The sequence below is a fragment of the Choloepus didactylus genome, chromosome 4 (assembly GCF_015220235.1).
Source record: "Choloepus didactylus isolate mChoDid1 chromosome 4, mChoDid1.pri, whole genome shotgun sequence".
Lineage (NCBI taxonomy): Eukaryota > Metazoa > Chordata > Mammalia > Pilosa > Megalonychidae > Choloepus > Choloepus didactylus.
Window position 1 is genome coordinate 134,027,481 of NC_051310.1, and position 26,952 is coordinate 134,054,432.

General features: G+C 36.4%; 1 protein-coding gene across 1 annotated transcript in view; it reads right to left on the reverse strand.

Annotated features, from left to right (window-relative positions):
• Positions 1-8,871, reverse strand: part of SEMA6D (semaphorin 6D) — a 614,253-nt gene extending 605,382 nt beyond the window's left edge. Inside the window, exon 1 of the mRNA XM_037834069.1 lies at positions 8,647-8,871. The gene's annotated coding sequence lies outside the window, so the exon portion shown is untranslated. The remainder of the gene's footprint in view (positions 1-8,646) is intronic.
• Between the last annotated feature and the right edge of the window lie 18,081 nt (positions 8,872-26,952).

The window sequence follows — 26,952 nt, forward strand, 5'->3', positions numbered from 1 at the left end:
TCTTTGACTACAACCCAGATTATTATTCAAGGATAAACAACTAAAAATGGAAGTTCTAGGTCTATGGGAATAGATAGTTTAATTCACCAAATTAGCCTCCCATAGGTTCTCCCCATTCTACCTCTTGCAGCAGTGATTGTTACCTCAATTTTCCCATCTATTAAAATAAGGATATTAATACCTGTCTTGTAAGGATGTTAGGAGGATGAAATGAATATCTGGAATAAAGTAAGTTTGACTGTGTTTTAGCTCTTTGCCTTAAGACCTAACTTAGATCATATTTGTCCTTGTTTGAGGCCGTTCGAGGTCTGCTCATTGCACTTTGAATAAGTTGCATTTACATTTCTCAACATTACTTTCTGCTAGGAGGAGAGAGGGGAAAGTATGATATAGTCATCTAGGAGAATGAAAGGAGTAGGGAAGTATAGTAATTGCCTAATAACTTCAAGAGTCCTTGTATGATTAATCAATATGAAACGGTACTAGTCAGCATGGTTATATGTTTCTTTAGCCATGTTTCCACAGCATGGGTGCAGGCAAATGTAGAAGAGAGTAGGATTTCATCAGGATTAAACTTCCAAAACTTCATCTCTAGTCCAGACTGCTATGCTGAACTCCAGTCTAATGCATGATGCTTCCTGTTGGACATCGCGGATTCTCCATCTCTGACTACTCTATGTCTTTTCTCCAGCAGCTCTGTGCCAGAGAGTTCCGTCCGCTGCTTCTTCACTGGCTAAACTTTTACTTGCCCTTTTAGTTTCAAATTTTCCTATTAAGATTCCCCAGACCACCACCTGCAGCCAAAATGTATCATACATGTTTCCTCAGAGCTCCACAAATATCTTGTGATGATATGTATAATTTTGTTTATCACATTTACTCAATGTCTTTATCTCATTTGATTCTAAATTACTTCAGGGCAAGGACATTTTTATCTCTCTTTTATGCTCATTCTGTATTTCAAAACCTGGCACACGGTAAATCCTCATTCAATATCTTTAATGAAAATAAGTGAGTTTTTCCAAATTAAAGGATGTTTCCTCATAAACCTTAATCAGCAAGAAACCAAGCTGTCTTGATTATACCTATCCCAGGGCCTCATAAGTGGTGGATACATTTGTCAATAAAAATTAATAGGCCTAACAAATATTGCAGGGTCTCACTGATATGAACTAGTTATAATATGTAAATTCATAGACATGAAATATAAGTTACCAGGATATAGAACAAGGCTAAAGAATGGGGAGTGGTTGCTTATTATGAGCAGAATGTTCAACTAGAATGAACTTAAATGTTTGGAAATGGACAGGGATGATGGTAGCACGTTGTGAGAATAACTAACAGTGCTGAACGGTGTGTGAAGGTGGTGGAAAGGGTAAGCTCAGAGTCACATATATCACCAGAAGGAAACTTGGACGTTAAAAGATGGGAATGTATAAAACAGTGAATATTGTGGTGGACAATGTCTGTGATTAACTGTACAAATATTAGAAATCTTGCTCACAAACTAGAATAAATGTATGACGCTAGAACTAGAAGTTAATAATAGAGAGGCCTATAGGAAAAAAATATATACTTACTGCAAACTATATACTACAGTTAGTAGTATTTTAACATTCTTTCATCAACAGTAACAAATGTACTATACCAAAACTATGACTCAGTAATGGAGGGGGGCGTGGTTAGGGGTATGGGAGGATTCTGAGTTTCCTTTTTTTGTCTTTATTTCTTTTCTGGAGTAATGAAAATGTTCTAAAAATTGAAAAAAAAATTAATTGTGTTGATGGATGCACAGCTGATGATGGTACCATGGGCAATTGAGCGTACACTTTGGATCTTTGGATAGTTGTATGGTATGTGAACAATCTCAATAAAAAACATATATAAAAATTTTTAAAAAAATTAACAGGCCTAAGAACAAATTATTCAACTATTAGGAAAAAACATTACAAATAAGACAAGTATTTATTTATACATGTTGCTTGAATCCAACATTTAGTTTATCTCCTTGGCTTCAGAATGATATTAATAATTATAATAAATGCTATATTATATATAGAATTTTTTAGATTTTAGAAGCATTTTCATATTTACAGTGGCTGTAAAATACATACATACATTTACTCCAGCACTTTGTTGCAATATAATCTATAAATAATCCTCTGAGTTTCACTTGCCAATTAGGAACGGCAATTTTACATTCAGCTATGAGGACTCCTTCAAACAGGAAGTGTCTTTTAAATAAATATTAAGAAAGATAGGCATTTGACCAATTTGGTTAGGAAAGTAGGACATTCCAGGTTGGGTAAAGCATGAAGAAAACATTTAAAAAGTTAATAAATTATAAACTTCTCTAATAAGTTAGACCTTTGCGAGCAGAGAATTACAGCTTTTAAATCTTTGATTGTCTCATGAGCTCATGCACAAAATACATGCGGAACAGAAATGTGGGGAATAAATGAAGGGCTTACTTTTTCATTTTTTATTTGGTCATTCTTTGTTTAGGAGGATATAGACATAGATTAAAGAAAGGAAAGGCCAAATTTGGATTTAATAACATAGCATGGGAATTGCAGATGCATTATTATTCTTTCACTGCATTCTTCATAAGTAAAATGTAATGGAAAGTAGACATAAAAGAAACCCCAATTACCATTAGAGAATAGAATAGGATTTCCTCTTAGATCTTCAGAGGCAGCTATACTTAAAAATTAATTCACCTGATAAGTGTTCAAGTTTCTACCTTACTTTTCCTGTGTGAACATTTGTCTGATATGCTTTGGCTGGAAATAGATGTTACCAAATCTTTGAGTTCAAATTCACAATCCCAAGGGCTATTCATACCTGAACAAGCTGGTGAAAGATACTTAACTAGTCTCTAAATCTCGTAGGGATAATTTGAAGACAAATTCTCTGCCTGAATGTTATTAATTATATATTTGGCACCTTAGCTATTTCAAGAGGCTTTAGAGATCAAAAGAGATATGAAAAAAGTGGAGAGAATCAAAGCTAAAACATCAATTTGAATTGAGCTGCACAATAAGAATTTACTCCAGCACTTTGTTGCAATATAATCTATAAATAATCCTCTGAGGTTCACTTGCCAATTAGGAATCATCACATGGCATGTACCCTAGATGTCGTTAATTTCCATGTCAGTGAAACATTAATTTGATGAAAATTTTAAAGCTTTATGCACTATTTATATCATAATTGGAAGCACAGTAAGAGAACTAATACACTGATTTTCATTGCAGCCAATGCACTTTTTAAAAGGCCAAGTTTAAATGATCAGTACTTAACCATTGTCTGTTTAATAGTTTGCTTCAGTTCAGGGAAATATCTACACTTTAGTCTTTAAATTATTTTTAACATTAACTGTAATTGAGATGTCTGGAGAGGAGGAGGGGGACAGATGTGTCTATGTAGGAGATGGAGGGGATGAAAACCAGATTTATACCCAGAGGTAGCTGGTGAGATTTGGAAGTTTAATTCAGAGTTTGTAGCCTTAGCCATAAACGTGTCAGCCAGGATCAATCACTTAGTTATCTTTCTTTTTTTTTTTTTTCCAAACTTTCTTTATTTTTTGCTCTCTTCTCCCTGAGTTTCCCTTCAGCCAAAAAGAACAGTTTTGTGGGCGGTCTCTTCTAAGAGCTGAAAATGGTTGTTGATTCAAGTACAAAGGGAAACAACCAGTGGGCACTTCAGCTTAACTACTGGACTTAAGTATAGTACTTAGAATAAACACTGTATTTACATAAGCAGAAATTCCAAGAGCTGTCAGCCTGGTGGGGTTAGCTTGCCACTGGAATTGCCACACCTGTCAATCAAGTTCACCTACTGGTTGATCAGGTAACTAGCAGAAAAGCCATTCTGAGAGAGAGAGAGGAAAAGTAGGGAGGAGATGCCAGAGAACCCGCCACAGCAGAATCACAATGCTATTTTCCACATTTATTTCTATCCTCACACCCTCAGACTATTTGCGGTTTAGTGTACCCATAGAGGAATCCTTCTTATGAAAAGATTTGGTTACTTTTCTTTACTGGTTGATGTCAATAATACTTTCCTAGAAAGTAGTAGCTGAGTGTTAAAGAGAGAGTCTGGGTTTTCAATTTAATGCAAGAGATGTGTGTATATATATATATTCGTCGACTCCTCATGTGTTAACTTCCCTATCCAGCTAGAATGTAAGTATCTTAAGATCACAAATTATGGCTTAGTTTGCCTAATATCCCCCAGCATTTCCAATATTAGGCCTTAAAAATGCTTGCTGACTTGATTGCATTTCTAAACACTCATATTAATTTTGATGGTCTGTCTCCTTCCACAATAAACAAAAGAGAATATGAGACATTCAGAGAAATACAGCAGAATAAAATAAGTTCATAGAGAAAGATATCACAGATATGCATTCCATGGAACCCTTCATGATTGCTAAGTTAGATCTCAGATTGGCTCTGAGCTTTCTGGTGGTGGCAAAGCAAAAGAAGAAAATGTGATAAGTTAAGAAATTCACATTACTCCTGAGTTTAAAAATAAACTAACTTCAGATAAAAGCTATATATCAAAAATATACACAATTATTGACTCATGTACTCATTTCATAAATGTTTAAAGTGTTTATTAATCAATCAAGCTAATTTTCAATTTAAACAGAATCTAAATCAATGTTGCTTATTAAAAATAAAAACTAGTTCAGCAATTTTTCTTCAAATTAATTTGTGAGAAAGTGGCCTAAATTTAAGAGGTAAATTCATTTTTTTGAATCAACTTAACCAATTTATTTCTGGGTGTATCTAGTTAGGAAAACTGGTTGTCAAACATCATCTTCTTAAGTAAATATTTAATAAGCATTTAATAAGCACTGAACTGATAGAAGAAACTGAAATTTTAAATAAAATGCTTCCACAATAAATATTGACAATTCTCTTTTCTACGTAAATAGAACTGTGCTTCCTCTCATATCACTCCCTCAAAAAACAGCACAGGAAAACAAAGGGTCAGTAGTTTTCAATACTTAATATGAAGAAGAATGAACCGAATTAAAGTCACCATTCAAAGGTAACAAAGTCAGGCACTGTGATGCTCTATTACTTTGCCTTACGATATGTGAACTTAGTGCCTGAATTACCTAAATGTATATTAAGAGCTACACAGCTTGGATTTTTAAAGGTCAAAGAAATACTGCTCAATGAATTTTATTCATTGAATCCTATTCTTCTCTTCTGGCTCTTTCCAGGCTTAATAAAGGTTGTTCTTCTCTCTTCACCTCTCTCCCCCACTATTTCCTACAGGTTTTCAACAGGAAGTCCCTTAACCAGACTATGCTGAAAATTAGTACACATAAATTTATGAGATGAGAGTAGAATAACAAAGGATTCAGAGCCAATGATGTATTAATTTAAAAGGCAATTAATTTTGAAGAAGAAATGGGGCTCAACATAAACTCAGCAGGGGAATGAATGATAGTATATAGTACAAATAATTCTCTATTTGGGGGTCCTGAGAAATTTCAGCAAGTGGTGGTAGAGTAATGAATGTTTGTAATTCATTAGCTACTATTTTAAAATGCAAAGCACACCATGACATCAATGATGTTCTTTTTAATCTCAACAAACAGGCTATTACAATTAATGCACTTGCAAAAAGACAGTATGATTAAATATAAACTTTGATAAGATTTCAATGTTATTTCAATAGCAATAATTTACTAGTTTTATAATTCTATAGAAAGGAGAAAATATCTTAGGAAACTGGTTCAAAAATGCATATTATGTGTTTGTATATAACAACTATTTATGAGTGTTCCTATCCTGAAAATTCTTTTCCTGAGGATACCTTAGTAAGTTTTTAGCATATCTTTAAGAAAAAAAAAAACACTTTTTACTTTAAAAATTATTTTTACAAATGGAGAAAATCATCAAGAACATTTTAAAGTGTTTGATTTTGGGGTGCTTCATTTTCTTTTCTCACTTTCCATTTTCCTTGAGCTCCTAGATAACAAAACAATGGTTCTTTCTTCATGTGGAAGAGTAAACTCGGTAAATACAAATGGCTAGGGGACTTCACTGCAATGAAATTATGGCTTCACAAGGATTTTTTTTTTTTTTCCAAATGAAGAAACAAGTTTAGAAGGACTTTTATCAATATACTTTAAAGTCATGCATGTTTCAATGATATAATTGAGTTGAGAACACTAAGTATTGTTGACTGATAAATGAGACCCAAATAAATAAGTTCTATTCTTCATACAATCAAGATTTAGTGCAGCAATGCACTAAAGAATTCGGGGTCTGGAGATTACAGAAGATAAACAAGCAAACAACTAAAATTGGACATGAGGGAAGGTGGTTAAATGAGTATACGGTTTATGGATGGTTGTGGATACCTTCCATGTCTTAATCTCCATTAGAACCTGCTTGACTCATTGCTCATGTGGTCCCATATTAAGTTGCCATGATATGCAAGTAGGCAAACAAAGGACAATTTAAAAGATAATCCTACCCATTCAATGAGCACTATTGATATTCAGAATTTAAAATAATAATAGACAGAAAATATAAAAGATTTTTTCAAAGCTAAAAAACAAACAAGAAGTTCAAATATTGCTATGAAAAACATTAAGGATACAAATATTAAGAGTGATAAGGAAAGAGAGAGAGAATGAACAATGTACTTTTCCACATGTATATATTGTGTAACTGCAAGTATGATTTGGATGCCTACCCAGGTTGCCATTTTTTATTTATCATGTACCTAATCCCTCTTACCTCTTTAGAATGAATCACACAGCTTTCCACACCCTAAACAACACTCCTACTGAATGGGTTTTCCCTGAGGAATCAGACTTGTGGTTAGAGAGAGGTGTTCACATTAGGTATTTCTCCTGGGGGCTGGAACCATAGACTTCAGCAGACTGATGCACTTAGCAAGTCCATCAGGCAAGTCAAAAAACACAACCAGGGTAGTTGGGTGTGCTGGTGTGTTAGCAATTACTGGAATTTACAACCAGCTACATATATTTATATATATACACACACATACATACACACGTATATACATATACACAAATACACATGTATGTACATATTCACATGCATATACATAGTAAAATAATTTTTAAATCCCTCTTGTCAAGAGTTTATTCTGATTAACGCCCACGGACCTTAGAAAAAGAAGAAAAATCCTTTTCAGCAAAATGCACCCTCCTTTACAGCAGGTGAAGGAATAGACACTAGAAAGAGGTGATAACCTTTGTAATTTAAAGAAATGGAAAAATTCAAGAGTATCCTACCGTGCAACAAAATGAATATGCACGGCATGTCTTTTGGCATCTCCAACTAAGGATAACGGACTCTTTTGACTCCGGGTGGACATGTCTGCCTCCATGAATGTTAGCATGTGGTTAGGGTGGGGGATCAATGAACATCTACGCCAGCGCTTTGCCGTTTGTAGAGTGAAAACTGCACTTTGTTTTAAAAAACGAATTCTTCTCCCAGAACCACGCAATTACATTAGCTGAAGGCTCAACTAGAATAAATGCATATACGTAAAAGGGGGGAAGGAGCGAAAGAATACACCCCAAGGAGGAATCTTTAAGGGAAACAGGTGCTAGGAAAAAAGAGCAGCCAGTTGGCAATAACACTTAAAACTCCGTCTTCATTACTGTGAAAACAATTTCAATGGGCAAATATCGCGCCCTGTCTCTGAGGGTTTAATGCACCAGGCTGTCTCCGTGAATTAGTCACATCTTAAGTTTCGCACTGAGGAGCGGTTTTCGCTGTCGACTACTATTCCCCTCCCAGCTGGGGAAGAAAGTCCGTTTCCAAAGTGAGTAAGCCCCTTTCTTCCCGGCAACCTTGACCCTCGCTCCCCCAAGTCCTCACTTTTATTTACAGCCCCTGGATCGGCGTCTGTGTCGATCATTCCGGCCCCAAGAACAGTCACCGCGAACAATGAGCCAGACAAGAGACCCACCCAGCGAACGCCTGCTCGCCGGCGGCGTGCAAACCAGCTAGCGCGGGACGCTCAGGGCTTCGGGGCAATGGGTGCCTCCACCCTTTCCCGTCCAAAACCCAAGAAAAACAAGAGGTAGGTCCTACCCTACGCCCATGTGCCCATGAACACCCAGCCAGTCCTTCCTCCCACCCACCAAAGATGCTGAATATAAAAAGAAAATCAAAAGAGGGAGGAGGCTTGGCGGTCCGGCCAGCTGCCCTCCAGCATGCAGCTACCGCAGCTGGGGGTGAGGATGGCACTCACTTGCGCCCGAACCCGCGACATATTGAAATCTCGGAGGATTTGGGGTGGGGGCAAGAGGTGGGGCCAGGAGCCATAAAGTGGCTTCCGCTCCCTCCCCCCCGGGCTGGCACGGCTCTGGGCTCGGGGAAGACACAAAAGACGGGTAGCGTCAGTGCCAACAACTCTGCAGCCTCTTCCGTCCGCGCTGCGCACGGGAACTGGGCGGCCGGGCCTCCGGGCCGGGTCCCCGCGCCTGCCCGCGCGCGCCGGGAAGATGGAGCATCCGTGGGCACAGCTGGAGCGCCCTGGTGCGCTTTTTGCTCAGCCCCCAGCAGAAGCTCTTCACTCCGCAGATAAAGAGACAGAGGCAGCAGAGGAGAGATGAGGAGAAAAGGCAGGACTTACTTGGAGGCCGAAGGCTCAGCCGGACTCCCGCTCGGAACTCGGCAGGTGTTTGGCACCGCAGACACAGGCGGAAGGCGCTGGCGCAGCTTGGACCTAGGGCTCCACTTGGCGAGAACGGGAAACTCCCCTTACCACCGACCTCCGCGCTGCGCTCCTCGCTGTCACCACACGGAGCGACGCAGGCACGCTCCCCCCCTGCCTCCTCCGTCCTGGTGGGTCTCTCTGCCCTCCTCTGCGCGTTGCGTTCTCCTGTTCCCCCCACAGACCACACCCTGTCACCCCAGCAGCCCTCCACTCCTTCCTCTTTGACACTTCCACCCGTTACTCCTCCGTCTGCGTCCTCCCACCCCCCCTCAGCCCACGTGCTTCTGCCGCTCCCTCTGCTCTGAACTTCCCCTGCCTGGAGCCCCCACCCGGCTCTGAAAACCCCACGGGTCTCCCAGCTGGGAAAAGTTCCCGGGGTAGGATAGCGGCAGACTGACCATTAGGTCCTTGCCCTTATTTCCCGAGCCCCTTTGGTACCCAGGGCCCAACACTTTGATTTTCCTTAAGCGATGGTTTAGGTTTATTATGTATCATATATAAGGATGCATTATTTTTTTTTAATTGAGTCATATATCTCTTTTCACATTATAGAAATGTATTCCCGGATATCACTTAGGGAAATCATCTAACAGCTATTCATTGACCTCTGGGGTTATACTGTCAGTCCGAGTCAATTACTGCCTTCCCTTTATGCAAACAGCTCCGCAAAATTCCAGAACACTTGCTGTAGCCCAGTTCAAGCCTAACATACCATTCTGCTGAATCTCCTGCCCCTTTGCTGTGGTTGTTATAGAAATATTTGATATTCACTTTTCCCTGCTCCTGCAGAAAAAGTTAAAAGTTCCTTTCTAAGGGCTCCCTGGGGACCCTGTTCCTAATTCCAATATAGTACTTACCACCCATCACCATAAGGTCATCCTTTGCGTGACTGCAAAGAGGGTCCCTAGGCTTCTCTAGAAGGAACATTGTTGCACTACTAACTGTACCAGCAGCTCCTTGCAGAGTCCCAGGACACAATATATGTTCAAAAAATTTTCAAGGAATAAATGTCCTTTAAATATGAGGCAAGTATTGGTGTCTTTATATCATTTTTAAAGGGTTAAAGATATCAATCACACATGCTTATCTGTATCTCAACCAATATGTCAGGTAGAAAACTTTTTTTAAACTTTGGAGCAGCTGGCTGAGTGATTTCTCATACATTCCTTAATGTAATTGTTACAGTAATCCTTAAATCAAGTCTTCCTTGTGGGGATTACCTACTTCTCCTATGATGAGACTCAGGGAGGTTAGTAAATTCGTGAAGGTTACTAACTTTGAAGCCCCAAAGTGTCAGTGCTGGGGATACACCACCTACGTCTCTTTACACTAGCACAAGCTGCATTGGGCTGACGTTCTTAATGCAATGCCATCCTGCTCTGACTGTCAGGAGCTCTGCAGAGAGATTTCCTAATCACCTCTCTTCCAAGAATAGTATTTTTTCCTTCCCTTGTCCTCCTCTGTAACTCCTGAATATCTTATCAGAAACAAAATCAAAACAATACAAAACAAACAACCCCCCCCCAATTAAAAACCCAAACCTCTAGGAACTCAGACCTCTTGTAGCACTTACTATCCGAAATCTTTTATATATATATGTGTGTATATATATATATATATATATATATATATATATATATATATATGTATATGTTGTCTGACACATTCTTGTGTCTTTGGTTTTTCCATTAAAATAAACATTTATTCAGTTAGAGATATCTTCTAGCAGCCAGCCGTTGCCCATGCACTTTACAGATTTAATCCTCTACAACTTTATGAGGTCAACTCTTTTTTAGAAGGGAAGTAGAGGTTCAGAGGCAGGATCACATAGCCTGTAATTAGCAGAACAGGAATTGGATTCCCAGCAGTCTGTCTCAGACGTTGCTCTCTAAATGAGCATGCTAAGTGGCCTACCACAATTCCTTGCACCTAATAGCTGTTAACCACTGTATATTAAAAAATAATGAATATTTATTCATCTACATTTAGATTGATAGAAGGAAAAAGAGGTGATACTGAAATGGTCAGGACTTCAGGTTAGCAAAAAGATATTAGTGGCCCCAACACCATAGGAATTGTCTCTTTGTAGGATCATGGACTCTGCCCATGGCCTGTATTTGAAACATGAGGAGGACACAATCCAGGCTCATAGCTTCAGATGTGTGTGTGAAATAACTAAGCCTTCAAGATTGGATTCCAGGTCCTTCTTTACAATCAGAAACCTGTCTCCAGCTAAATTGACTCCTGTCTAAACCAGCCAATTCACGTTCTCCAGAAACCCTGCCTGGTGTACTACAGCACCCTCGGTCTCTCTGGTAGGCCATGGCCTCCCAAAAGATCTTCACACCCTAATCCCTGGAACCTGTGACTGTTACCTTATATGGCTAAAAAAAAAAAAGGATTTTGTAGATATGATTATACCAAGGATTTTGAGATGGGGAGATTACCCTGGATTGTCAGGGTGGACCCTAAATTCAATAATCTGCATCCTTATAAGAAGGAGGCAGAAGGAGATTTAGAGAGAGAGGAGAGAAGGCAATGTGAGCGTGGAGACAGAGATTGGAATGATGCGGCCACAAACCAAAGAATGATGACAGCCATCAGAAGCTGCATGAGGCAGGGAACCCATTCTACACCCAGATCCCCCAAAAGGTACGTGTCCCTGCCTATACCTTGATTTTGGCCCCATGAAACTGATTTCAGACTCCTGGCCTCCAGAATAAATGTGTGTCGTTGAAAGCTGCCAAGTTTGTGATAATGTGTTACAGCAGCTCAGGAAACTGGTACTGTCCCCAAATCTGGAAAATGACCCTCTCTACCTAGGGATGAAATAGAAGGAAGCTGTTCTGAATGATTGGTCAGGCCCCTCCTCCATGAATGCCAGGGCCAATCAGTTGGGAGAGAGAGAGGGACATTTGCCCCCCACATAATATTATCATTATTTCCAAATGATAAATAGATACAATAACAGGGACATACTGATTTGGTTTAAACATATTTAAAGTTTTAAATATGTTTACTACTACCAAAGTATACTGCCTGAAGTGCATGTCAATTTAATTTTTTAATTTTAAATCCAATAATTATCCAGTGAACAGCAAAATCATATTTGTATTGAGTTAATAGTGTTCATTTGTGAAATTAAAAAGAATAAACAAACTCTATCATAAACTTTGTAACCCTGTTTGGAACTTTTTTCCTATTTTGCTGTATCTGGAGCCTCAGAACCACCAAACAGACAAAAAATAAATGTGGCCCAGGCTCTCTTTACCTCTGAGAGACCCTAGTGGCTGAAATTAAGAACCTTGACAAAGCTACTAGATACTTTTTGATTAGGTTTATCAGATAAAATACAGGACACCAGTTAAATTTTTATTACAGATGAACAGCAAATAAATTTTAATATGTGTCCGTGTCCCATCATTATGTGGGACAGTGGGTTGTCACCATTTTGCACCATTACTAACCATGAAATATTTGGGATTTGAGGATATACTTACACTTAAAAGTTAATCATTCTTTATCTGAAATTCATATTTAACTGGGTGCCCTCCATTTTTATTTGCTACATCTGATAAGCCTATTTTTGACTCTTCTGTTTCTCAGGCATTTTCCCCTTCCCCACTCTTTTCTTATTGGGATTAACTAAGTGCTCTCTTAAAGCAGGATTGAAACAAGTTGTAATCCTTCACTACTGGGCTAGGGGTAGGGCTGTGCTCCACACTGAACAAAGGGAGAATGATGCAAATGCAACTCTTCTAAGACTGTTCACAGAGTCTAAATCTATTCCACAGATTGATAAGCAAGCCCTTCCCCAGTGGGATTATTTCCCATCAAGTCATACAAAGTGTTTACCATCCTTCTATTTCTCACACAAATAGAAGACCATGGGCTGGACTAAAGTGAAGTCTTGTTTTCCCTTTTGAACTATTTCATAGTCATTTTGATTTAGCACAATAATTCTGGCAGGTGGTAAGTGAATATTCCTTTTCATGTCCCTGCCACTTTACATCCTTTACCTTGTGATTTCTGGCAGCTAGATGTAGAGTGGTTGATGCAAAAGGGCAGCGGCAGTGAGGACGATAATTTGTGTGGCCTGAATTGGAAACAAGAGAGGGACTAATGAAGTAAACCAGGTAAATCACTATGTTTTCTGTGACTTGGTTTCTTCATCTGCAGAAATAGAATACAATCCCTGGTCCTACATACTTTATATCATATTTTATATTTCCAAACTACTAATTTATAACTTTTTTGGATGCCTAATATTCTCCATTTTGAATTAAAATTATTTGGAGATATGTGAAGTCATGTGCCAAGCTTGGGAACCAGAGAGTTCTTGATTTGGGTCCCCGTGCCTCTCTTTACTAGTCGAGTGAACTTGTTTAATCTCGCAGAACTTCAGGATTCTCAGTTTAGAAAATAGAATTAGCAAAAATCACCTCATAGAGTTGTTATGACATTTGATAACAAAAGATCTTAAAGTGCATAACATAGTTTTTCATCCAAGGTAATCATTAAAAAAATAACTATTTTTTTTTGCCTTACTTGATACTATCATCCATGCAGTGAAGGATCCCCCAGAACTGTCTAGTACAATGATTTGCATATATTAAGTAGTCAAAACTTATCAGTTAATTAAATAAATGAATGAATATAAGATAACATATAGAAGTGCTGTAGAATTTTAAGAGGTTAGCAATGATAGTAATAATTAATAAGTAACAATAGGCAACAGCACCGTGTCTTTGATTCTGTCTCAGCTTTGAGAACCACTCTGCAAGAAGTGTTTGATGTGTCACTTTTTTCATCTAAAAATTCATTTGAGAGAGACACTGTCTACAGAACAGCAACATCTATTGATCAATGGAAGTTGCGTTCATTCTGCTTTGCTCAATAAAAATGCCTGTTCTTCCTTCAAATACTTTGTAGTACATTTCTTTTACTGAGCCGATTATCGATTAAATTAGACTTGACTACATTTAACAAAGGCCCCACCTACCCACCTCCATCCCCCTCAACCCATCCCTGAAAACAGTGACCTTTGTTTTCCCTGTATCAAAAGTGCAGATTTAAGCAGGCCACAGCCAAGTAACCATATAGCCATGGGGCCAAACTATCAGACCTGGGCTGCCTCCTTTTGCTCTTCTTTTATGAATGCAAAAGAAATAAACTTTTATCTTATTTAAGCCACTGTTATTGTGTTATATGCTTGTTTCCTATTATATACAGACCTAATTCTTACTAAGTAATTTTCTTTTTTCTAAAATTCAATTCTAAACCTAATTCAATTCTAATGCCAGCTATTAATAATTAACTTTTTTCTTTCCCCACTTCACACCTAACTCCTGTATCCATTCTCAGATCTGGTTGGGGACCCTCTCTTCTCTCCTTGACTTACTCTTGTTTGTACTAATATAACATAAAAAAATCTATGCCAGAGGCTAAATCTAAGCAATTTAAATATTGCTTTAAAAGTTGGATGTATTTACTGTTTGACCTATCTTTTGTTGCTAACAAAACACCCAAAAAGTTGGTGGCTGAAAATAGCAATGATTTATTATTTCCCATAATTCTGTGGGTTACCTGGGATCAGCATGGCATTTCTTCTGCTTTGTGTAGTGCTGTCGAGGTCGCTCAGGTGGCTGCACTCAGCTGGTTGCTTAGCTAAGTCTGGAAAGTCCAAGATGGCCACTGATCCTCTAAGAGCTATCTATGAGGCCTCTCATAATTCAGTAGTCTAGCCTGAGCTTCTTTTCAACATGGTGGCTAGTTTCCCAGAGGGGGCATTCCAAGAGGGCAAGCTTCAGTGTTTCAGCACTTAATAAGCCTCTCCTTGCATCATGCTTGCTACTATCCCATTGGCCAAAATAAGTCACATGGCCAAGCCTACCTTAACATACAAAGGAAATACGCAAGAGTTTGGCCACCAAAAGGTGTAGAGGTATGGCTCACTAAGTGGGGAGTGGACTTCCGTGAATTTATTGAGGGAAAAATATAACACAATTGAACTGCATTCCTGCACCACCTCCTCCTGATGCCCCTCAGCAGTCAATAAATAAAGAAGCAATTTAAATTATCTGGGGAAGAGTTTCTTAAATGGAAACTGTCATCTTAAATATAGAATATATACTTTTTCTCAAATTTTTGTCTTATTCACATCTGTATTTCATTTCAAGTTTTGTTTTTGTCACTAGCTGGGATAACCTTATAGTTGAGCCAAGGGCAGACACTGCTCAAAAGTGAAAAAAAATATTTGTTGGCTTTATGATAGCTAAAACAAACTTCCTCTGGGGTAAATCTTTCCCTTCTCTGCCACATCCAGAAATAGGAAATGGCTCACATAGAATCATAATGTTAGTTGCTAACATTTATTGTCCCAGAAACCTTGGTATACACTTCACACAGATTAACTCATTAAGTCCTCACACTGATGGGTAGCTGTTATCCCGATCTTACAGAAAAGGAAGCTGAGGCACAGGGAATTTCAATAATTTACCCAGAATCATGAATTTAGTAAGTGTTAGAGTCAGGATTTAAAATTAGTTAGCCTGACTCCAGAGCTCTTAAACCATGCCGTAAGAACATGATCATGGCTGGGACTGCATGGTTTGGAAATTTATTCTCTATTTTACACATGTTATCTTTGCCTTTTGAATTATTTCCAATTAGAAAAACAAAAAGCAAAATATTTTGCAGCTTTTCTGGGTAAAGCCATGTGTGGGATTTGAAATTTATAAAACATTATGCAAATGTTAAAGAACTGTCTCATCTTTTTGTATCCTCCAAAGTGCTGGATAGAGAGTTGTTTCTACCATACAGCAGCTGCACATGGTGTGACTGGATGCCTGTACCCCTGAAACTAGGCTGGAGCATGGCTGATAGCCAGTGGGCTATGCCCTCCTCACATCAGTTGAATTTCCAGGCACAGCTCTGCTTCCTTGAACATCATGGCCCACTCCTGTATCCACAGCAGAAGACTTATCAAGACACTTAGGCTTCTGGCTAAGTTTGCATGCAATCATCACTTCATTTCAGTACCACTAGAGAAGTCCAAAGAGCATGCATGATGCACCTTTAGTATTTTTAATGATATCCATTTCAGTTCACATTATTATGCCAAGGATACAATGAATTCAAATCAATTGTTTAAGGGAGTAAATGGAGCCCAAAATGCACTGTAATATAATTTATTTTGTAGAAATATCACAGAATGCTTCACAGGTAATTATGTTTGATGTAGAAAAACACAAACTCCATGAAAGTGTGTTATGTAGGTTGCGCTTAGAAAATTGGTGGGTGATTGTTTCAGTTTGCTAAAGCTGTCAGAATGCAATATACCAGAAATGGGTTGGCTCTTTCAATGGGGCTTTATTTGGTTACAAATCTACAGCTCTAAGGCCTTGAAAGTGTCTAAATTAAGGCACCAAGAGGAAGATATCTTCTCTGAGGAAAGGCTGCTGGCATCTGGGATTCCTCAGTCACATGGGAAGGCACACGACAATATCTGCTGGTCTTTCTCTCCTGGTTCTGGTTTCATTGGCTGTCTCCAAATGTCTCTGAGCCTTTCTTCCTCTTAACCTCATAAAGGACCCCAGTAAAGGGATTAAGACCCACCCTGAATGGGCTGGGTCACATCTCAATTGAACCAAAAGGTCCCACCCACAACAGGTCTGCCCCCACAGGGATGGATTAAAAGAACATGGCCTTTTGTGGGTATCTAACAGCTCCAAACCAGCACAGTGATCTCAAGGAAGTTTGCAAAGTTTAGAGAAACAGAAATTTCATGTATAGGGTTCTATTGTTTTATTAAAGGAGTGATGGGAAAAATTACAGGAAGGGCTTGAAAATAAGATGGATTTTCCATAAGAAATTAGGCTCTTTGCTTAAAATATTCAAAGTACACTTGATTAAATGAAGAATATTACAGTATTTTTGGATTTAATATTTATCCAACATTTTTTCTTGTGTACCTTTTTGGTCATCTGTCCAAAGTGATATGCCCTAAATTATCTGCCCCATCCCTCCTCTGCCATTTCCTTCTATGACTTCCCTTGTTCTGCTCCAGCCACGTTGGCATTTTTGCTGTTCAGCAAACACACCAGGTGAACTCCTAATTTAAGACTTTTGTCCTTACTGTTCCCTATTCCTGGGACATCTTTTCCCCAGCTGTATGCATGGCTAACTCTCTTACCTCTTTCATATCTTTGCTTAAATGTCACCTTCTCCATAAGGTCCTACTTAAAATTGTATACTTCCACCATTCTCAGCATCCTCAATCTCCTTCATTAGTTCTACCATTATTTTTCATAGCAAATATCATCCTCAAACATACGTAATTTACTGTCCTGTTTCTTGTTTATCTTCATCTCCCTTACTCCAACTAAAAGGCCCTGTAAGAGACAGAAACTTTTTCTGTTTTGTTAAGTGATATATCTCAAGAGCCCTGCACATTGCCCAGAACATAGAAGACTCTCAATAAATACTTGCTGAATAAATTAATAAAGCTCTCAATTGTGTGGTTTCTATTCCTGAATAATCTTTCCATGACTACATTGAGCTTGTTCAGCTTTTGCATTACTATGGGTAATAATACAGTATCATGCCTGACAGCAGGAGAAGTGAACAGAGCCATATCCAAAAAAGAAAAAAAAAAGACCTGCACCGAAAGAGAAAGAATGTTATTCTGAGATAATAGTGTTAGGACACAGAGGCTGTAATGTCATAGTTCTAGTTCAAGATCTCCTAATAGCCATAAAAATTGCTGGAGAAGGAAGAGGCAAAAGGGCTAAGAATGACCTATGACATACTATATTTTGCTTTGCCTCATTTAAAAATTAACCCTTATTTGAAAATTCCAATTTAGAAAATAAAATACAAAATTGTTTCTCAGAGGATTATTTTAAATACAGGTCTACTAATTATTTTATGCTTTAAAATTGTAATTAGCAATTAAGTTATCAGTGCAGCTGATTAGTACAACCAAGAATGCTGCAACAAGCATGATTTCTGGTCTACATCCTACTTTAAATAAACTGGTGTCATGATTGATTGGCCATGTCTGCCATTGGCATAGGAGGTTAGAGTGTTTCATTGGTGCCCTGTATTTATCCATTCTTGGACTAAAAGATCCCTTCCAGGTGTATCATTCTCTGTGAGAGACAACTATTATTTGTTAGAAATCTGGGGACAAAGAAATTTAAAATGAATATATTAAGAGTCATAACTGGTTGAAGAGCAAGTAATGAAAATAAAACATCACCTAACATAAAATTTAAGTTAGAACTTCCATGTTAATAGAGGGTTTATAGCTGTGGCTAATGTGTTTCCTACCACTTTGAAAAGTGACCCAAAGACATTTATTTATTATGATTTTTACTTGTTTAGAATCTGTTTCCCCAACTAGACTTTATGTTCCATGATGCAGGAACCATGATTGATTTGTTCATGAGTGCCTAGCACATAATAGGGAATCATTAAATATATTTTAAATGTGGGAGTTGAACAGAATAGGGCTGGTACTTTTGTAACATGATCATAAGGAGGATCAAAAAAGTAAAAGGGTCAAAAAAGGGTCATAAGGAGGATCAAAAAAGTAAAAGGATCAAAAAACTAAAAAAATGTAAAAGAATAGGGCTGGTACTTTTGTAACAAGATCATAAGGAGGACATCACAACATTTTTGTTAGGAAAATGATGCTAAGAAAATCATCACTTTGATTCATTCTTCATTCCATCTAAAAATGCAAATATAGTTGCTATTATAACAAACATTTTATTGATAGATCATATAATTTTCATAATAATGAGTTGTATTTTTCAGTGTAAAGTGCCAACCATACATAATGCTCTGCCCTACCACAACAACTATATACAGCAACATTTTGGTCTCAATTTAAATAAATTCATTTTAAATGTCATTTTTCTAATAACAATTATCCTCAGGAAGCAAGATATATGTTTAAATATTTGACAAACTGATAGACAACAAACTGATGGACAACAGTAAAATTAAAAATAGGATTTCTATTTAACAAATATAGGAAGAAAAGCAAAGCAAATAAAACAACATCCATTATGCAACACACAGAAATACAAAGTAGGAAGGAAGCAAAAAATAGAGAAAGATTAAAACAAGATGTTACAACTAAGGTTAAATATATCAATTATGACATTTATACGTGAGTTAAACTCCTCATGTAGAGGCAAATGCAAAAAAAAAAAAAAAGACAGACATGGAAATAAAATTCTCAATATTAAAATGGAATTCAAGGGGAAAAGCATTAAATGTAACAGTGAGTAATTTTACTGATAAAATCACTTGTGAAGGGATAAAAGTAATAAATCTTTATGCATCCAAAATACAGCAAAAATTGTTAGAAACAATTTGACAAAAGAACTACAACATCTATGGTGAGATGCTTTAGCTTAACACTTTCAATCTATGACAAATCAAGAAATGAAGTAAATAAGCACAGATAGTTATGAACAATAAAATTTTATACCCACAAGTAGAAAATATATATTTCGTCTAATATCTGGGAAATATTTATACATTTAATCATATCCAACGTCATATAAAAATTCCCCAACTTTGAAAGTAGAAATCAGAGGCTAGTATGCATCTTTTGTCTGAGAATAAACAAAACTAAAATAAATTAAGATTCCATTAAAAAACAATTTGGCTAAAGAGGGAAAAATGCTAAAAAGCCTTTAGAACATAATTAAACTGAGAATAACAAGAATCAAAATTTCTGGGGATATTCTGAAATAATATAGTCAAAGATAAATTTACATCCCTAGAGGCTATCATTTAAGAAATGAGCATTTTATTTAAGAAGGTAGAAAGTTTTTTAAAAGGCAGCCTCAAGGAAAACTGGAAAAGGAAAGTAACAAATCAGTAAACAGAAAAAAAAAATAGAGTGAACAAACAGAAATTTATAGGGACTTTTAAAATGGATATCTCAGGGAAATATAACTTAAAACATAAAATTGTACAGAATAAAATAGGTATGGAAGAGATTTCAAAACTTTACATAACAATTCACCCATGATTGAATACAAATACTATTCTAATCCTAATTGTGTGCAAAAGAATAAATCTGAGTAGAAACATTGACATGTTTATTATATGAATATCTATAAAACTAATTTGGTTAAGAAAATTTTACAAGTAAGTTTTCCTGAGTTTGTAAGAGAAAGATAATAACAATGTTATATGAAGTATTCCAGAGCCTAACAAATACCTGGACAACAAACCAAATAATTTTATTAGGTTATCTTAGGACCGAAGCAAAAAATGTTCAAGAGAACACAAGTTTAGAGCAATCTCATTGATAACAGAGATGCATAATCCAAAAGTAAAAATATAGAAACAATATTTAGCACAATATCCAATATATCTTCCACCACATTTACATCAGGATTCTTTCCCAGTAAGGCAAGGATGGATTAATATTGGAAAGAAGTTAATAATGTTCACCATAATCATACCAAGAGATGTTCAAAAGGAACTTAATACAACCCAAACCACATTTTTCAGTACTGTAGATATTTTTTTGTGCAATAGAAGATAATAATTCTAGAGGTTTTTGACAAAAGAAAACAGATAAGCATAGCTATGAACATTGATGAAGAAGAACTTACTCATACATATTTTAGGGTCTTACAGAACCATGATAATTAAAGTATTATTTTCTGCATATCAGATCTGAAAGTTAGATAAATAAAATAGAGCAGACAGTATTAAAACATATACTGACATATAAAATCTTAAAATACATTAGAGAGTATCACAAAGCACTGTAAAATAGACAATGACAATTTCAGACGTGTGATTATATAACAAATTAGAAAGAGAAGTAAGTTAATATCAGCAAATGGTTACATATATAAGGGTTTTTTAAGCTTGAAAGCAGTAGATGAAATTATTCAACAGAAGATCTATTGAATTGCCCACACTTCATTCTAAAACGACAAAAATACCAAATGTATTAAAAAGCAAAATGGAAAATCATTTGCTGTTAATATGATGGAAAAAATGTTAGTATCCTTAATTTCTAAGTAAATATTACATATTAATAAGAAAAGTGGTAATACCTCATTGGAAAAAAATGCCAAAAACATTTCTAACTTCATTAGAAACACATAAAATGGAAATTAATAAAACAAAGTCATATATTACCAAATTGATAGAAGCTTTAAGAATTATAGTGCCCCCTACTAATAAGAGGTGTGATTAAAAAGTATATTTTCTTGCAATAGAGTTATGAAGCTAAATTAGTTCAAGAGGTAAAACTTCATAGATAAGATTTTCAACAAAAGCATAGAAAAAGAGCTGAATGGAAATCACCATTGTACAAGAAAACCCATCTTTTAGCTGTGGCAATACGTTTTATTTTTTGTCCTTATAAAGTTCTATATTGCTCAAAATTTTTACACAAAATTAATATTACAATTAGACTAAAACAAGTAATTAAAAATATACTATTTATGTATTGGTGAATAAAAAGAAAAACATGAAGAAATGTGCTTATCATATTGTGATAGTTTGGAACTGTATGTACCCCAGAAAAACATGTCCTTAAATTTAATCCATTCCCGTGGGTGTGAACCCATTGCAAGTAGGACATTTTGATGAGGTTACTTCAGTTAAGGTGTGGCCCACCTCAATCAGGATGGGTCTTATCCTATTACTGGTGTCCTTTATAAGTGGAATGAAATTCAGAGAGAGAGAGAAGCTAAACATCAGTGGAAGCCAGAAGAGATTGAGAGACCAGGAGACACCGCTCTGTGCCTTGACAAACCAAGGACCAGCGCTCACCAGCAACCAGCCCCAGAGCACCAATCTTCAGGAAGGAAGTATCATCTCAGTGACGCCTTGATTTGGACTTTTTCCCAGCTTCAAACCATGAGCGAATAAATTCCCATTGTTTAACTTACCCATTTCTTAGCATTTGCTTGAGCAGCCTGACTAAGAAACTAAAACACATGATTTCAAATATGTAAATATTTGCACAAGTAGTATTGAAAATTTTAACAATGATTTCTTCTGGATCATTTGATTAAGTGAATTTTTTTTATCCTTTCCACTTTTGTCTATTTTTTCTTATAAGCTTGTATTAATTTCATAATCAGGAAAAGTAAGTAAATATTTAAAATATGAGTGGGAATAAAGTTGATTTAATAGCAGTTATATGATCTATAAATTTGAGGGTAGCGGTTTGCCTAAATTGAGATGTGCCTGCTTTTAGCATTTTTTTTTCTGTTAAGAAAAATTAACAAGAATTTCTTTCTTACAATTATGCAAGTGTAAATGACATTTAAGGATGCTCTATTAAATAGACGTAACTTACTGGTATAATAAAACAGTAATTAAATATTTATAGTCTGATTAGATTTAATGTTCAAATAAAATAATGCAAAATATTTCTCTGCATATTTTTATCTCCTTATCCAATGAAGGAATTGCAGTTTTGCCAGTGACTTCAGTTAAGTCAAAGTAAAATTTCCTCACAATTCTGTTGGGTTTGATGTGAGATCAGTCTGCTCTCCAATGAATAGCACTGGGGAAATTCCAGGTCAGAGGGAATAGCATGCAGTAGTGCAGCTAGCATTTATATGGTTGGGATGCTAATAAAGCTAAACGATAATTCTATAATGGGGTAAGTATATGCAAGAGTAGAATGGCCCCTTAAAATTTTATTACCTTTATTTGTGGACCTTCTTTATCTCCTCTCCAGTGGATCCTGTTGTAGTGTTATCACTGCATTATTACCAAAAAGAATTATGATAGAAAGTCATAGGCTCAGATTATGAACATATTTTATTAGTTTTGTTGATCCTTTATTATTGAATTATAAGGATTCTTTATATAATCTGGATACAAGTCTTTTGTCAGAAATCTATCACAAATACTTTCTCCTGTCCATGGAGAATATTTCCATTTTATTGATATTGACATTATTGATAATGTCATTTGAAGACAAGAAGATATTAATGCTGGTGAAGATTAAGTTATCAATTTTTTTTCTTTCATGGTTTGTTTTTTATCCTTATCTAAGAAATCTTTGCTTACTCCAAGGTCATGACGTTTTCTTCTTGTTTTTCCTTCTAGAAAGTTTAGAGTTGTAAATCTTGTATGTGGTGTGATGTTGGATTGAGGTTCTGTTTTTTTTTTCCCTGGGAATATCCAGCTGTTTTAGCACATTTATTGTAAAGACTATTTTTTCCTCATTAAATTGTGTTGGAGCCTTGTCAAAAATTATTTGACTATATGTCTATGGGACTATTTATGGAATTTTTATTCTGTTCTACTGATCTATAGGTTTATCTTCATAGCAATACAATGCTAAGATGATTACTATAGCTTTATATCTTTGAAGTCTGGTAGTGTATACCCTCCAAAGTTTTCAAGATTGTTTTTGATCTTCTAGATCCTTTGCTTTCTCATAAAAATTTACAATCAGCTCATCAATTTCAACAAAAGAGACTACTGAGATTTTGATTGAGATTTGATTGAATTCATTGATCAATTTGGTGAGAATGCACATCTTCACAGTTTTAAGGCTTCCATTTCTTGAAAATGATTTAACTTTCTAGTTATTTACATTATCTTTTAATATCATTCAACAATATTCTTTAGTTTTACATATGGAGTTCTTGCCCTTCTTTTGTTAAATTTCTTCCTAAATATTTAATGTGTTTTGATGCTATTATAAATAACATTTGCTTGTTGTAAATTGTGTCAGTTTGGATATAATATGCCCCCCACAAAGCCATGATCCTTTAATCCAGTCTTGTGGTTTATTTGGATTAGGTTGTTTTCATAGAGATGTGACTCACCCAATGCAGGTGATACTTTTGATTAGATTATTTCCATGGAGCTGTGACCCCACCCATTCAGCCGGGTCTTGATTAGTTTATTGGAGTCCTTTAAAAAGAGCCATCAAAGGCCTAGACTGCTGCAGCTGAGACAGACATTTTGGAGACAGCCATTGGAAGCAGACTTTTGCTGGTGCTTTGGAGATGCTAGCCCAGAGTTTGCTTCGGAGAAGCTAAGAGAGGACAAAATGCCCCCAAGGGCAACATTTTGAGAATGCCATTTTGAAATGCAACCTGGGAGCAAAAGAAGGAGATGCCAGCCACGTGCCTTCCCAGATGACAGAGGTGTTCCAGATGCCATTGGCCATTCTTCAGTGAAGGTATCTGATTGTTGATGCCCTAGTTTGGACACTTTTATAGCCTTAGGACTGTTACTTTGTAACCAAATAAAACGCCCTTTATAAAACTCAATCCATTTCTGGTATTTTGCATAATGGCAGCATTAGCAGACCGGAAGATTAATGATTAAAATTGTCTGTTGCTAATGTATAAAAATACTTTTTACTTTGTAATTTTGACCTTTCCTCCTATAGCCCTTGCTGAATTTATTTATTTTTTCTAAGTGTTTTTTGTTTCTGTGTTGTATTATTTTCAGATTCCTTTGTATTTTCTGTATAGAAAACAATCATATAATTTATGGATAAAATCAATCCAATATACCTTTTTTTTTTTTTTTTTTTTTTTTTACTTGACGTATTGTACTGACCAGAAACTGGTACAATGTGGATTAGAAATTTTGAGAGTAGACATTCTTGCCTTTTTCCTGGTCTTAAAGAGCAAACATTCAGTCTTTTACTATTAAGTACTCTGCTAGCTCTTGATATTGGAAACACTTACATACACACATACATTGGTATATCTGTATATGTATTTAATGTTATAGGAAAGCCTGGATATTTGGTCAGCAAGGTAAATGGTTTACACATTTGAATTCATATATATATAGATATATAGATAGATAATTTTTAAAAATGTTAATATCTATAAACTCAAACACTAAACTTTGAGCCTTTAATGAACTAAGCAGTTCAGACTAGTATTAATGGAGAGGTGTGGCAGTAAGGGTACCTGGAGAAGGTCATTCCCAAAACCTTTGTGCATGTTATTTTTATAGGAAAAACTCCACTTGTTCACAAAAAGTTTGAATAGGAAAAAATAACAACAGATAAAAAACACAATTTATAATACTATAATCCTGGGAAATGTCACTATGTTAAGAACTTAGGAAATGTCACTGTATTAAGAGCTTTGGTGAGCTTATCTTCCAGATACAGATACCATATCATATGCCCCATGAGGGTTTTTTTTTTCTTTTTTCAAATTCAGTTCCATTGAAATATATTCACACACCACACAACCATCCATGGTGCACAACCAACTGTTCACAGCACCACCACACAGCTGTACATCCATCACCCCAATCCACCCCTGAAAATCTTCCCTACACCAGAAAGAACAAAAATATGAATAAAAAATATAGGTATAAAAGAACATCCAAATCATCCCCCCCATCCCACCCCACCCTTCACTCAGTTCCTGTCCCCATCTTTCTATCCATCCATCCACACACTGGACAAAGGGAATGTAATCCACAAGGCCCCCACAACCACACTGTCACTCCCTGCAAGCCACATCACCATACAATCACCCAGGAGGTTTTGATGGTCTCATTTGTTTCAACCAAGAATATCAAGACACAAACCCTTGTATTTCCTGTACCCTGAGTCCCCAATCATAACCAGGAATCTTAGGTTTAAATTATTGCACATATGCCGGGGGCTCCATTTGTATCTCCTACAGATTTGGGGACCCTCATCTCCACTTCTTCAGTCCCAGCCAGTTCTGGGTTGTTCTGATTTGATGCCATAAAGTTACTTGAGTGAGTCCTTTCCCTTTCTGCCTCTCAGTTTATTGATGAGGGAAGGAAGGGTGTGTCAGGTAGAAGGAAGTTACATTCAATATTTATCAAATGCATAGTGGAAATACAAACTCATGTCTTATAGAAAATTTCTTTTATGTTCTGTATGTGTAGTTAATTTAAAAAAACAAAGTAAGATGTAAAAAAAGTTTTACCGAGGAGTCAGAAAGGTTGTCAGGAGCAGCTTCATTATGGGAGAGTCCTGACACACTCAGGGGTTGGCAAGCTCAGGCACTAGTTTTGCATTTGAGAACAAAGAATATAAATCCTTTTATGAAGTTAAGAATCCCTTTATTCAGAAAATAATCACATCCTTTTTTATCTGTTGTGCAAGTTTGGATTTTTGTATTCTGGTTCTAGTTAAAGTGATGTACACCCATGGTAAAAACAAAAGTATTCTACTTTGTTCCACAGCACTTTTAAGCCTGCTGCTTTGTATGATCAAAAATCGGGGCAGCATGCAAATGTATTCAGTGTATGTAGAAACAATGTGTGCTGGGAAGATCATCTCCTTTCCAGGCTCATCTTCTGCAAAACTATTCCCTCAACCCCAAGAGTCTCCACCACACACACCTGAGATTGCTTTCTGGTGTAACTATGCTTGGGCTCCAACAAACTTTCACCTCCCCTCGAATTGCTCTGCTCCTCCTACCTCTGTGGTGTTGTATTAGCTGTTTCTGCCACCTGAAATGACCCTTCTCTCCTTTCCATTCATTAAATCTGACCCAGTGCTTAAGATCTAAAACAAGTATTTTCTCTTCTCTGTAGCCTTCCTTCCCTGATTTCCTGGCCATTATTTCATGTTCTTGTAGCACTCTGTACCCATTTTATAACATGAGAATTTGTCTCTTCCTGTCATTTATGTCTGTAAACCAGACTATGCAGGAACCATGTTTAATTGTTTTTATACTTAGTACTCAGTAGGTGCTTAGGAACTGCTAGTTGATGGCTAAGTGCATAAATCAATGAGCAGATTGTTTACTTTCTTAAGTTCTGCTTTCTTGGGCTCCATTTTTCTTGCTCTAAATATTTTTTTTTTCCCCATAGTGCTTAACACCTTTCTATAAACTATATAATTTCCTTACTTATTAAATTTATAGTCAGTGTCCTCCCACTGGTAAGGTGTCAGTCCTTAGTGTACATAAATATTTATTTAATGAATGGATAAAATAAATAAATCCTGCCATATATTTTTCCTTCTAATATCATGTCCTTGATTTTTTTTTTAGGAAGTGGGTTGAATTTATGTATTTTTTCCAATGCCAAATGTTTCCTGTAGCCTTGCACCTCTGTCTGAAATTCCTCACTGCCTATTCCTTTGTGATAAGGCTTTTTGAGTATCCTTTAAATGTCTAACTACTAGTTTAATATTATCACCTTTTATCAGCCTTAACAAGTTAGCCTAAATCAGTTTATCAGATC